The following is a 13,069-nucleotide window of genomic DNA, read 5'->3' as shown; positions in this document are numbered from 1 at the left end:
GCGTGGAAGAAAACATAAAACTGTCACTCATAAAATATGCAGGTGACACACAGAATGGTTAAGTGAGCCCTGGTCTATGCTATGGGGGTTAGTCAGCCTAAGTTATGCAACTCCAGCTACATGAATAACGTAGCTGGAGTCGACGTAGCTTAGGTTGACTTACTGCAGCGTCTATGCTGCACTGGGTGGATGGGAGAAACTCTTCCATTGACTTACCTTATGCTACTCGTTCCGGTGGAGTACCAGAGTTGACTGGCTAGTGATCTGCAGTCGATTTAGCTGGTCTTCACTAGAACCGCTAAATTGACGCCCCGGTGCATCAATCGCTGTAGTGTTGATCCCCGGTAAGTGTAGATATACTCTAAGTAAGGGTGTGGACAGGTCACTGATGCAGAGCAATCTGGATCATTTAGTAAGCAAACATATTTAATACAGCAAACTCTAAATCTATATATCTATGAACAAAAAATACTTTCAGAATAGGTGACTCTATCCTTGGAAACAGTCACTCTGAAAAAAACCCTTAGGGTCGTGGTGAGTAATCAGCTGAACATGAGCTCCAAATGCAATGTTGTGGACAAAAGGGCAGTAAGAGTAAATGAACCCAGTAGTCTCTTCTGGCAGTAGAATCCATGAAATATCATTTACAATATAGAATGTCAAAGTCAGCCACAATTGCTCCCTTTCATTGCTGCTAAGGTGTTTTCATCCCTATTGGTATCTTTTGCCAAATGAGGGCAGCTGGGTATGATTTACCAAATTCTAACCTTAAATGCTTCTCTTATGTGACAACCATTACAGTGACTGCACAGATAGTCCTATACAACCAGATTCCACTTGGCTTTCATGCAAGTGAGGTGGGAGGAAAAAGGATATATTTTCACCTTGCTTGGCCCATATTAGGATTATGTTTTCTAAGGCAGTTTATTTCTTGATCACTATTTCCTTTATTATGAGAGCCCTTAGAAGATGATTATTATTTTTTTATTTATTGTCACTGTTAGTATGGAAGGCCTGGTCCTGTGATTCAGGACAAAGGAAGTAGGCAGAATTTCCTTTCTACACATTTTTCTAATTGCATGTTTTGTTTTTTCTGTCAGAGGAGACTTGGTATGTAAACTACTCCATACCAGCTGCTGTACTAACATAACTGTTAGGGTAGAGTATCAGAGGGGTAATCGTGTTAGTCTGGATCTGTAAAAGCAGAAAAGAATCCTGTGGTACCTTATAGACTAACAGACGTTTTGGAGCATGAGCTTTCGTGGGTGAATACCCACTTCGTCAGATGCATGTAGTGGAAATTTCCAGGGGCAGGTATATATATGCAAGCAAGCTAGAGATAACGAGGTTAGTTCAGTCAGGGAGGATGAGGCCCTGGTCTAGCAGTTGAGGTGTGAAAACCAAGGGAGGAGAAACTGGTTTTGTAGTTGGCAAGCCATTCACAGTCTTTGTTCAATCCTGAGCTGATGGTGTCAAATTTGCAGATGAACTGAAGCTCAGTAGTTTCTCTTTGAAGTCTGGTCCTGCAGTTTTTTTGCTGCAGGATGGCCACCTTAAGGTCTGCAATAGTGTGGCCAGGGAGGCTGAAGTGCTCTCCTACAGGTTTTTGTATATTGCCATTCCTAATATCTGATTTGTGTCCATTTATCCTTTTCCGTAGAGACTGTCCAGTTTGGCCGATGTACATAGCAGAGGGGCATTGCTGGCATATGATGGCGTATATTACATTGGTGGACGTGCAGGTGAATGAACCGGTGATGGTGTGGCTGATCTGGTTAGGTCCTGTGATGGTGTCGCCGGTGTAGATATGTGGGCAGAGTTGGCATCGAGGTTTGTTGCATGGATTGGTTCCCGAGCTAGAGTTACTATGGTGCGGTGTGCAGTTACTGGTGAGAATATGTTTCAGGTTGGCAGGTTGTCTATGGGTGAGGACTGGCCTGTCACCCTGAAACATTTCTGTTAGGGTAGAAATATTCTGCAATGTGAAATTCCCTCCCTATGCATCTAATGGATCTAAAGTCCATCTAATGGAGCTTTCTTTCAGAAATTATCTGCTTGGAAAGATGGAAACCCTCCCTCTAATCTAGCAGGAGACTTCAGGGCTGCAATATCACCCTCCCTAGGCAGCAATTGGCTGGAAAGCCTGGGGTTCCAGGTTGTTGGGTAGGTGTAATTGTTCATGCTCTGGTCCCTTCAGGGCCAATCTCCAAACTGCCCTTCTGTGCTAGCCTATTCAGGACTGACATGAAGACCCCCCTCAATGGAACACAGAGGTGCAAAGACTTAATACACAATCCCTCCATTCATAGGCTTACCAGGGAGATTTAATGGCACAGAGGGCTATGATGTCTGGGTGAGTTTCTGCGCCATACATGTTGGGTGACACACTGGTGAGATTTTACTATATAGAATTGTGCCTGTCTTTCCAATGTAAGGGACATTTGGAATCATGTGAATAGAAATACAAAACACCTCTGTTGTGAGGATCAATCTGGGCCTTTCTTGTTCCAAATAATCACTGTATGCGCATCTGTAAAACTCTTTGCATCAGGCAGGATTGTTAGAAGCAAAATCAACATCTTGCTGGATAAAACAAGTTCTCTGTGACATTTTAATTCCAAGGCAGATCAGAAAAGTCATAATTGCCTTGAACTGACAAGTCTACATGCTGTACTTGTGTGTGTGTGTGTGTGTGTGTGTGTGTGTGTGTGTGTGTGTGTGTGTGTGTGTGTGTTAGCGTCAGCTGAAAGGCACTCAAAAGTGCAAAATTCTCTTCTGACTTTGGGAGTTAAAAGAAAATGATTTCCAATCTGAACCGGTCAGCAGATGTAAGTCTGATTAGTATAAGCAATGGGTAAACACTGAAGAGCTGGTTTATGGAAAGCAGGATTAATCTATCTAGAAAACTAAATGATCACTGCAAGCAATATTGTTTGCACACCAAGTTTCGTAATATGTGAGTCGGGGTCTACATGTGCAGTAAGCAGCCTTCCTTTCCTCTTTCAAATCCTTCCCTAAAACTTACTACTTTGACTTAGTCTCCCAGCATGATCTCTTTGGCAATGTCCTAGTCTCAAGCCTGAAATAGATTTGTATGTGTTGTAATTATCTAACTGAGGACCTGACTTCAGTGGATGTTTGATGTCTGTAACAGATTTCAGGATTAGGTGCTTCCTTATTGCCTGATTCTTCAAATCTTTGCAAGAGCAGTTCTACTGCCTCTAAGGGGTCTTCAGTGGGGCTACTTACATAATTAGGATCACTCACCTAATTAAAGGTTTGCATGATCAGACTTTCATGCTAATGGTGAGTATTTCCCCTTGCCCTCCTTAGGTGTTATTTATTGTATAAATAATGAATGTTGTTTTCTTCTTTGCCTGTGGCAAAAAATGTGCAAGATTTGAAGAACTGTTGTATATAGATTTACATGAAATACTTTGTGTTAAAAACAAAGTCCATACATCATAGGCTAATACGCCATCAGCAGGATTTGTGTGACAAAAGGTGCGTTAATCTGGTTCAGAACTATACATATAATTATGATGTAAATATGCAATGTTTATAGACCACAGAAATTACAACAGGACAGAGTTTTAAATTTATGCTTTGTAATATTGTTTGTCAAAATAATGCCAATAGACAGAAAACCTCTGAAAAATAACTTTATTATTCTAAATCTAATTAAATTATGCTAGAAGTATCTCATTTCATTTTAGTCAGTCTTCTGCACAAAAAAACCCGTTGTTTTCTGAAAATCTCATTGTTTAGTAATGATAATACTATAATTGCAGGAAGTAAAATTTACTACGCATAAAGCTTAAATAATTTTTAAATATATATTAGTCATTCTTTAAGAAATATGTAACCAGGTCATTTAATTATAAGTGCTTCAGTTATTACCAGCAATTAGAAAGTTCATATGTATGAACAAGTTTATATGAAATGTACCACTATTAAAATCTAGGTTTCTTTTAGCATTTAAGTGCTATAGATTTTGCAGTTAGTAAGAACTAGAAGTAAAGTGACAGTAAAAGAAGTTTATATATGTGCATATACTACATACTTATATGCAGATATGTAAAATTTTAACGTGTATAACAGATGTGTGACTTTTTTTGTCTCAAATGTGTTTGTATACAAGATTTTACTGAATGTGTTGGTATACCCTTTGAAGTGTAAAACTGCACTGGATGTGTATATATAATACGCTGAACATGTTTTGTGACCCTTATGTATATATTAAATCACACACACTGGTAAAACAATTGATATTTTAAAGTACTTACACACAATTTTGTTCTGAATGTTTGTTAATATACAGTCAATCAATTCTGACTGCCCAGCTGCCAGTAAACAAAACTTGAGTTCCTCTGTCTATTTATTGATTGCATACTAGAAGGTTTTGTATGTTAATACTGTGCACAATGGTGTGTTTATCATTATCTGGGAGTGCTATTAAATAAACAGAGAATGACAATTATTAAATCATTCTTCAGTTTCATTACCATCAATGACCACCAGCTAATGAAAGCCCTGCTGGAAGAAATGTGTGTACAATCATTACTCCAAGTCACGTTAGACTGATAAATGAAAGGTTAGAAGAGACATGGCCCTAGCAACCACATTTCTTCTCTAAGCAAGAGGCAGCATCTTATAGCGTTATCAGTGTTATGGCCAGTGATGCACCTGCTAGCTTTCAGAGAGCATCACGTGTGTTGTTTCTGTGAGCAAGGACTCTCACTAAGCCTATTTCAGTCAATCTGTGAAGCAGAGGAGCTGCCTTCTACACAGGAGGGCTGTGGCTATTGCAGTGAATACTGCATTCAGAAGCAGTGGCAGAAGAAAACAGTGATGGGTGAAGTTACCAGCATATAAAACACCAAGATGCTTACTATTCTCAATTGTTGATGTTGTATTTGAACAGGAATAGTGAAACTGACTCCCATTTTGCAGAAATAGAATTGAGATGCAGAGGGAAATAATATCTAAGAAGAGCAAAAATCAGTTTTATGCAAATAGCTAAGTTGTAATAGAAAAAAAAATACATTATGCTGCCGAGGGAACACGATGGAATTTAGAAGAACAGATTCCATTGCAGACTAATAGCATGCCTGATTGCACTTGAGTTGAATCACTGTGAAGCAGCTTCGTGTTGTTTTGTACCGTTTTATGGCTGGATGAAGAACTGGAGAATAGGAATGTGGTTATGTAAAGTATTTCTGCATAAAAGGAAAATATTGTAGAGCTGGTATGTAATTTTTTTATTTTTTAAGAAGAATTTAATACAGGTATGTACTCTTTCTACTATAGCACCTAGTAAGCATATATTCTATGTATTCCCTTTGTTTCTCCTCCTCATTTTCATTCTCAGTGTACCTCCCACTGTTCTAGCTAATGTAATGCATTGATTTGTAACAGCTTTTTTTCTAATGCTAAAATGTTGGTGATGCTATCAAAGCTTGCAGACTTTGAGTTAACACTTTTTATTAAAATGCTTTCACTTGCAATGTTATGATGGTGGTAAGTTCACGCTGTAAGATTAGTGAAATACCTTTCACAGAAAATAGATGTGCAGGAGGTGCCTCAGGTCTTTAACTCTGATTTTATTTTAAACAGAGTTAGAGCATTTTAAAGATAATGTTGACAAACAATATAAAAAAAAATGGAATGATTCAGAGATCTGATCAATAGTGAAGATATGGTATGTTTTGATTGTATTGTTCAATACTTTTTCTAGTTCATGATAGGATTAGCAATAAATTGAGCTTTACAGATGCTTATGCATTTCTGGGTCTTGATTAATCTTTCAAGATGAACACTCTGCAGCTTTGCTTTGAAGGGACAGCTTTGCTTAAAATGTAAGCTTGATTCTATTTCACAACTATACTCAGATGTATAAGAATACTATCTTCTTCCCCCAAACTCTATAGCTTAACAAAGAATAACCATTTAATACCCTTATGGATGTCACTATAGATTCAGTAAGAAGGCATCTTTAAACAATAAGATAGTATAGTATTTACCACCTTGAATTTCCAGAGATTAGCACTTAATGTTTTTACTGTAAAAGGTGCCTGTTTTTTATTTCGTATAAGGAAAGAGAAAGTTATTTGAAGCTCAAATAGAGGCTGTAGTGTTCATTGACTCTTCCTTCTACTTTCTTTAAAGTACTTAGAGTGATCTCCCGTGTTAAACAAATATAAACAATCATTTTTTTCCACTGGTGAGACCAAATGCAAATCCCTGTGTCTTTAAAATGAGGGGACTAATACTTGCTTTTGATGGGCATGTCTGGTAAAATATATCTGAAACACAAGCATTTAAGCCTCGTAGAACAGTGATGTCCATTTGCTTGTTCAGTCCTGACATCTTTCAAAACATTCAGTCAGCTGCTTAATTTGCCTCCTGGCAATTTTTAAAGTAACATTTCTGCATAACGCTTTGTGATACAAAGGGTTAATGTCAGTTTCAGATTCTTAATAATGACATTACCCCTTAGCTTTCAGTAGTTCTTGTGCCTCAAAAGCTTTTTTGGGCAAACACAGTTTGACTGTGTGGTAAAGTGTAAAAACCCTAATTATAAAGGTTTAATCATAATTCAGAATGAATGATAAATATGAATGGTAGATGTTTGTATTCTGAATTTTGCTGTCAGTACTGATATAAACTAAATCTACTCACCCGTTTTAATATATTATGCCTGTATTAAATGGTACGATATCTGAGTAATAAAATAGAAGTTAAGGATACCGATTCATATGAGTGTTCTAAAATTAGTTCTGATTCTTACAATGTGAACAGTCCATATACAAGTAAAAATGTCTAGGAAAAAATACTACTCTTTTTCTAAAAGTTGTAAGGAAAGTGTACTATAGTGAGCCTAGATAAAATGTGCATCCACTTCATGCCGCTTGTGTTACACTGAAAAGCAAGTTAGGAAAACAGATGTAATTAACCTTCATTTGGAAAGATTTCATACAGACACAAACCTGAGTCTAAAAAAAAAAACTTGCACAGAAAACCATTTAATTTTCTATTTTCTTTTTGCTCATGGTTGGAGGTGTATGTACCCATGCAAGTGTTTCCTTTTTGACTATGTCTCTGATCCTGCAGTGAAGTCATCATGCTGTGCTGATATCATTGGTTTCTTGCTGTGAAAATGCTGTGACATCACATATGTAGTGCTGGAACTTTGGAGCAGAATCTAGGAGACGGAATCAAGGACTGCTACTTTAAAACCATCATTTATAATTAACAAAATTATAACTCTGTGAATATTGCAAGGAACTTGGATGATTTAAGTGAAACATGTTTTAAATCTGTTCTTAAAAGTTTGTATTTATAAAGTAGTCCTGGATATAAGGCTATGATCTACTTTACTTTGCCTCTTGAGACCACTATGGCAAACTGGATATCTTTGAACTATAACAAATCTCTCTGAAGTGTAAAAATTCTTTGGCACCTAATCACATTTTTAAAAGGCTTTACCATATTTCCCACAGAATTCATTAAAGTTGGGGTTCAGAAGTAGATATGCTTATTTTTTAATAGAAAATTTAAGTAAATGTGTATATGCTATTGACTGGTTTAACTCTCCAGTAAATAGAATCAAAAGCAAGTTTATTGTAATTTCAAAATAAATAGGTATTTTATGAATTACTACATGTACAGGAGTGTGGGGAAAATGTTTTTGTTTTTAATTTTGGAGCTGTGATAAAGCTGGCTTCCTCACTAGTCTGGGGATTTATCAGTTACAACATATTAGTGTTTAGCTCTTGGTTCTGGGCTCCATTTATTCTTCAGATAACTACAGACTCACAAAAGGAAAACACATACATCAAGCTGGAGCTTCCTGCCCAGCCACAACTCCCTAGGGCCTGGCACCCAGAGTCTTCCTCCCTTAGGGACCACTACAGAAGACTTTTCCATCTTGCAGCTTCCCTCTGCAGTCCCCCCTTGTCCAAGCCACTTGCTGGTTCTTATAATCACATACTCCCTTTCCAGCTGGGTCTGACAATTGACTAGTGCTGAGCGGCCGCAGGACTCTAGCCTGTAATGTGGAAAACCACCCCTGTTAAAGGGTCCAAATCCTGATGTGTGCTTAACATCTCCAGTTCTCATTGACATCAAGGAGAGTTGCAGATGCTTAGCAAGGCTGAGATTTGGCTTCTAGAGTATGTGTATGTACGTATGCAGAACATATGATGCTGTGTTGTAACATAACTATTCTCTCGGCATGAGTTAGGGTGTGATGGTGGCATTTTTCTCAAGGGACAGTGCCCCAAGTGAATGTTACAGGCCAATTTAAATAAAAGCCATAATACTAACCCCACAGCATCATGTATCTTCCACATGTTTAATAGAACTACTATTTTAGAAGTGTTTAGGGAATATTTAACATATATGGACTGTTTTTGTATCACTTCACCTGTAAACAGGTTCCCTTAGTCTGTTTCACAGTTGCAGGGCAAAGGGGGGGAGTGAGAATATAACTAATATATCTTAAAACCTCTACAAATTACCTAAAATTGGATGTCCTATGAAAAAAAAAATTAAATCTGTCTCTGGTCCAGGTCGGAATATTGCCTGTCCTGAGGCTTGGACAATGTAATTCTGAGGTTAAAACTATGCATTTAGGGAGAAAGAATGGGGATTATTGGTTGCTAAGTGAGTAATGGGAAAAAATAGTGGCTGTTTAAACCTGCTCAAGGGTTTGGAGTGTTGGAATAAGTCTCAGAGAGGTGATTTAGTGGTCAGAATGGAAGTAAGGCAGTGAAAAGTCTACGATAAATGAAATTTTTTAGATGTGCTTTCAGTTTATTACATAGCTTTCCTCTCTAAATATGTGGTATATGCAATTTAGTGTGAATTTATTACTTACGTATTATGGGCCTGATACTGAAGTCCTTATGTGAGAGATTTCCTACAGAAGGCAATGGGAGTTTGCCAAAATAAGAATTGTCAAGATTCGGCCATAAATATGATAATATGTTGATAGTCTGTTCATTTGATCAATAAGAATAAAAATAAATGTATATTCTTTTATTGTAACATTGCACAAAACAATGAAGAATTTTATACATTCACAATTTAGTCTATACATTAAAAATCCACTATCTACAGTACTGTGGTAAACATAAATTGGAATTATACTAAGTGATGTATAGTTATTAATATAGTTTATAATTTTTATTTAAGTAGAAACTTTCTTTTCTCTAAATACTTCTATGTGTGGGACTTTACATCGGAATAGTCTTTTTTTTTTTAAAAGATCCATGCTAAATCTTACTAGCTTTTGATGAGAATATTATCTAAAATAGGTGTATGCATACAATTGTAACAGACCAAACATACCTTATGGCTGTTAGTTTTTTCTATTATGATTGTGTATGTTGATTATTTGATTTCCCCCCCCCCCATGCTGTTTGAGTTAATGTTAGGGATAACTGAAATGCGATGAAGCCCAGTCAGAGTTTAATAGAGTAATATGGTCAACCATCATATAACACTGAAGTTATATGCCAACCAACTTCTGTTCCTTTAAAAATCTTGTGTACATTTACACTATATTCGGATAGCATACATTAAGCCACTTAGTAATGAGTAAGGCAAAATGGATATTATTAAAATTAGAAATCTACTGTAAGGTATCTTATACATAAGAATGAAATTTAAATCTAGTTCTATCATATTCTTTAAACCATGTATTCTGATCTATAGCTTTAGTTAAGATCACTGCTCCAGTGCCCTGAGGGCTAACTATGATTTTTCTAGTTTTAGTTATGAATTCCATAGTGGACAATTATTTCTGTGGAGAAAAATACAGGAGATATGCCTGCATCCTTAACAATTTAGTCTTGGTTATTCATCCACATTTGTGGATCACTTACTAGAATCATAATCAGGTGGGGGTTGCATAGCCTCTTTTCATTGACAAATGCATATGCTATAGTGAAGTAGCACATAAAAATCGGAAAAATGTAGTAGTGCTGCACAACTGAAAAGAGTATTGCAAAATAAAATGTTTATAAAACTCAGATATTATCTATGCAGCAACCTATCATGAAAATATACCAGCCATCCTAACCCTCTATTTGCTCATGATATTGGTAATAAAGTAAAGAAAAATAAAATTTTATTCTCCGTTCAAAATAATTATTCATCCCAAATGGCTGGGAAATTATAGAAGGCCTCTCTGTAGATAGTTTGAAAAATATATTACTATATACCGTTAAGTAGTTCAAATGAAACAGCTATTGACTCTCAGAACCACTTGATGTAGTCACTGATTCACAATGTTCCATGATATATTGTATGGCCAAATTCTGATCTAAGCCACACTAGTGTAAATAAAGTTGATATCAATAGAGTTACATCAGTACTTTAGTCACTCCACTTTATTATCCATTATTGGGTTTCATTAGTGTAACTTAGTTCAAAATCTAGCCCATAGCTTATAAAGACATAAATGCCAAGTTGCTAAGTGTCTTGCAATATAGCTCTGCTGTGTGCTCTGTAGATTAGTTTGCATAACCTACTTGAAAAGCATACAGTCAGATAGATGGTACAGCATAAGTTAGGTGACAGTCATCTGATTCTTTTCCTTCTTTGATCTAATCTGTCTTTTAGTTAAATAGGTCAGCCATTTTGACACTTATCTGTTTTGCTTATTCTGCCACTTTATAGAGTGCACCTATCATAAAACTTTAGAACATTAGCGGAGAGACAATCTCCTTAAGACATACAGGATGCAAACCATGAAGGGCTTTATAGGTTAAAAATAAGCAGCTTGAATTGAATGAGTTGGAAGTCAGTTCACTCAGTGGTGCACAGATGCGCTGGTAATATGCTACATATGAGAAGGACTGCTGAATAAGTGGACAGCCACATTCTGCATTATGACTGAAGTTTCCAAGTGATCTTTATGGACAGCTTCCTAGGCAAATGCAGATGGGGAAAAGGCACTCTTGGCTGCTACTGCTATATGAACATAAAAAAAAAAAGTAAGCACCTCTAGTTGGCAAATGTTAGCAGTAAAAGGATAGTATGCTCCTTCAGGTGTGTCTAGCATCATTTCTGTCCTATCCCTACTGAGCTGCAGCCTGCCAGCTCTCATTCAAGTCTCATTCTTGTATTGATACTGAGGGCAAAACTACACTACAGTGTTACATTGGCACAGCTGCATTGCAGCTGTGCCACTGTAGCGCATCTGGTTAAGACACTTATGCCGAGAGGAAAGTGCTTTCCCATCAGCATAATTACTCCATCTCTGCGAGAAGTGTACACTATGTCGTCAGGAGAACATCTCCTACCAACACAGTGCCAGCATGGACAGTGCAAAACTTGCATCGCTCGGTGGTGGGGACAGGGCTTTTTCACACCCCGAGTGACATAGTGTAGACTTGCCCTGGGAGAGCTGCTCAACATCTGTAACATCTGGGTTCAGTAAAGCTGCTACGTAGAGTTCAATGTCATTGTCATGATGATAGCACTGCAAGCCAAAGAATCTCTCTTTCCCCACTAATGACCTCCTGTGTGAATTGAACAGAAAGGGTGACAGAACCCTGTAGTTCACCACACAGGAAAATCCCCGGGCAGATAGTTGTCCAACAGAGAAAAAGAGCCACTCTAGTGCGGTTCTGTTTTTCTTTGCCAGAGTTTTTGTAGCAAGGTCAACTATGCAGTACATACAATATTACACTAAAATGCATTTATGTAACAATCTTTACAAACAGGTCATGGAGCACTTCATAGTGCAACACATAATTATCATTATTTAAGAACAGTAAAAAGCAGCAACGAAATATTTCTTCAAATCAAATTCATATGAATCAGGCCTTGTCTACAGAGGGTTTTGTTAATTAAATTATACCAGTGTAATTAAAATCATCAAGTATGGACACAGTTATACCAGAGTAAAAGGGCATATACCAATATATCTTTTTCTGGTTCCCCTGACCATCATACAATAGACTAATAAAAGCATAGTTTTACTGTCATAACTGTCTACCCTAGAAGTTTTACCAGCATAGGTATTAGTTTAAAAAAAATTGCATCCCTAGTGGACATAGCTAGGCTAGTAAAACTGAAGTATAGACCAAACTTTAGTGGCAGAAGCATGTCATGAGACTCCAGAGACCTGGGTTCTAGTTCTTAGTCTGATGTTGACTCATTGTGTGACTTGGGGCAAGTGAACCCCTCTGTGCTTCAGCTTCCACAGCTTATAGATTCCAAGGCCGGAAGGGACCATGTAGTCTGGCCACCCAAACAATCCAGGTCATAAAGCTTCCCCACAATAATTCCTAGAGCCGATTTCTGAGTCTGTTTTTGTATCTTGATTTAAAAATTCTCAGTGATAGAGAATCCACCATGAGCCTTGGTAAATTGGGCCCATGGTTAAGGACTCTCAACATTAGACTGAAGAATCCATTATTTAATATTTGCTTCCCATGTAGATAGTAATCAAATTACCCCTTAACCTTCTCCTTGTTAAAATTGCCATCTATTTATTAAGCTGTGTGAATTGGGTTGATTCTATCCTAGCCCCCACATAGGGTTGCTGGGAGGTGTAGTGAATCTATCTATCTCAAATGGAAGGTGTTTATGTAAGTGCAAAATGATAATTATTTAGGGCTTCATCATGCCATGTCTTGTGTCGGTGGTGGTGCAGAGCCTCATTGCTTTGGGGAGCTCTATGAGCATTCTGGCTCTCCCATAGCTTCCTGGTGTCTGTAACACACAAACTGCTACCTCTCATTTTAAGGGGGATGGGGAAAACAACTCTCTGGGACTCCTGGATTGTGTCTGGCAGATTGAAAGAGGGAGCAGTGCCATGGATCTGCCTATTCCATGCCCCTCCTTAGTCCTTCGGGAGCACTGTGCTTCCCCAAGTTGGACCTTGCATGGACTCTAGACAGAGGAAGATGCTTCTCAGTCCCTTTATTTTCAGGCTCATGAAATGGACAGCAATAACTTACCCCTTAGTTTTAAATATCTAAATGGGCTGTGCATTTTTATAGCTATAGGAAATTAAGTTTGACAAAAAGCATAATTGCAGAAACTTCAAGTT

At 37.5% G+C, this 13,069-nt stretch overlaps 2 protein-coding genes across 2 annotated transcripts in view; one reads left to right on the top strand and one right to left on the bottom strand.

Annotated features, from left to right (window-relative positions):
* The window catches only part of RSL24D1 (ribosomal L24 domain containing 1), a 922,223-nt gene that overhangs the window by 231,402 nt on the left and 677,752 nt on the right, over positions 1-13,069 (bottom strand). The window lies entirely within an intron of this gene.
* The window catches only part of LOC127058538 (protein unc-13 homolog A-like), a 152,175-nt gene that overhangs the window by 132,600 nt on the left and 6,506 nt on the right, over positions 1-13,069 (top strand). The gene's annotated exons all lie outside the window — the stretch shown is intronic.

The sequence above is a fragment of the Gopherus flavomarginatus genome, chromosome 9 (genome assembly GCF_025201925.1).
Source record: "Gopherus flavomarginatus isolate rGopFla2 chromosome 9, rGopFla2.mat.asm, whole genome shotgun sequence".
Classification (NCBI taxonomy): domain Eukaryota; kingdom Metazoa; phylum Chordata; order Testudines; family Testudinidae; genus Gopherus; species Gopherus flavomarginatus.
Note: the sequence above shows the minus strand (reverse complement) of the source record. Positions and strands in the feature narration are given on the sequence as shown.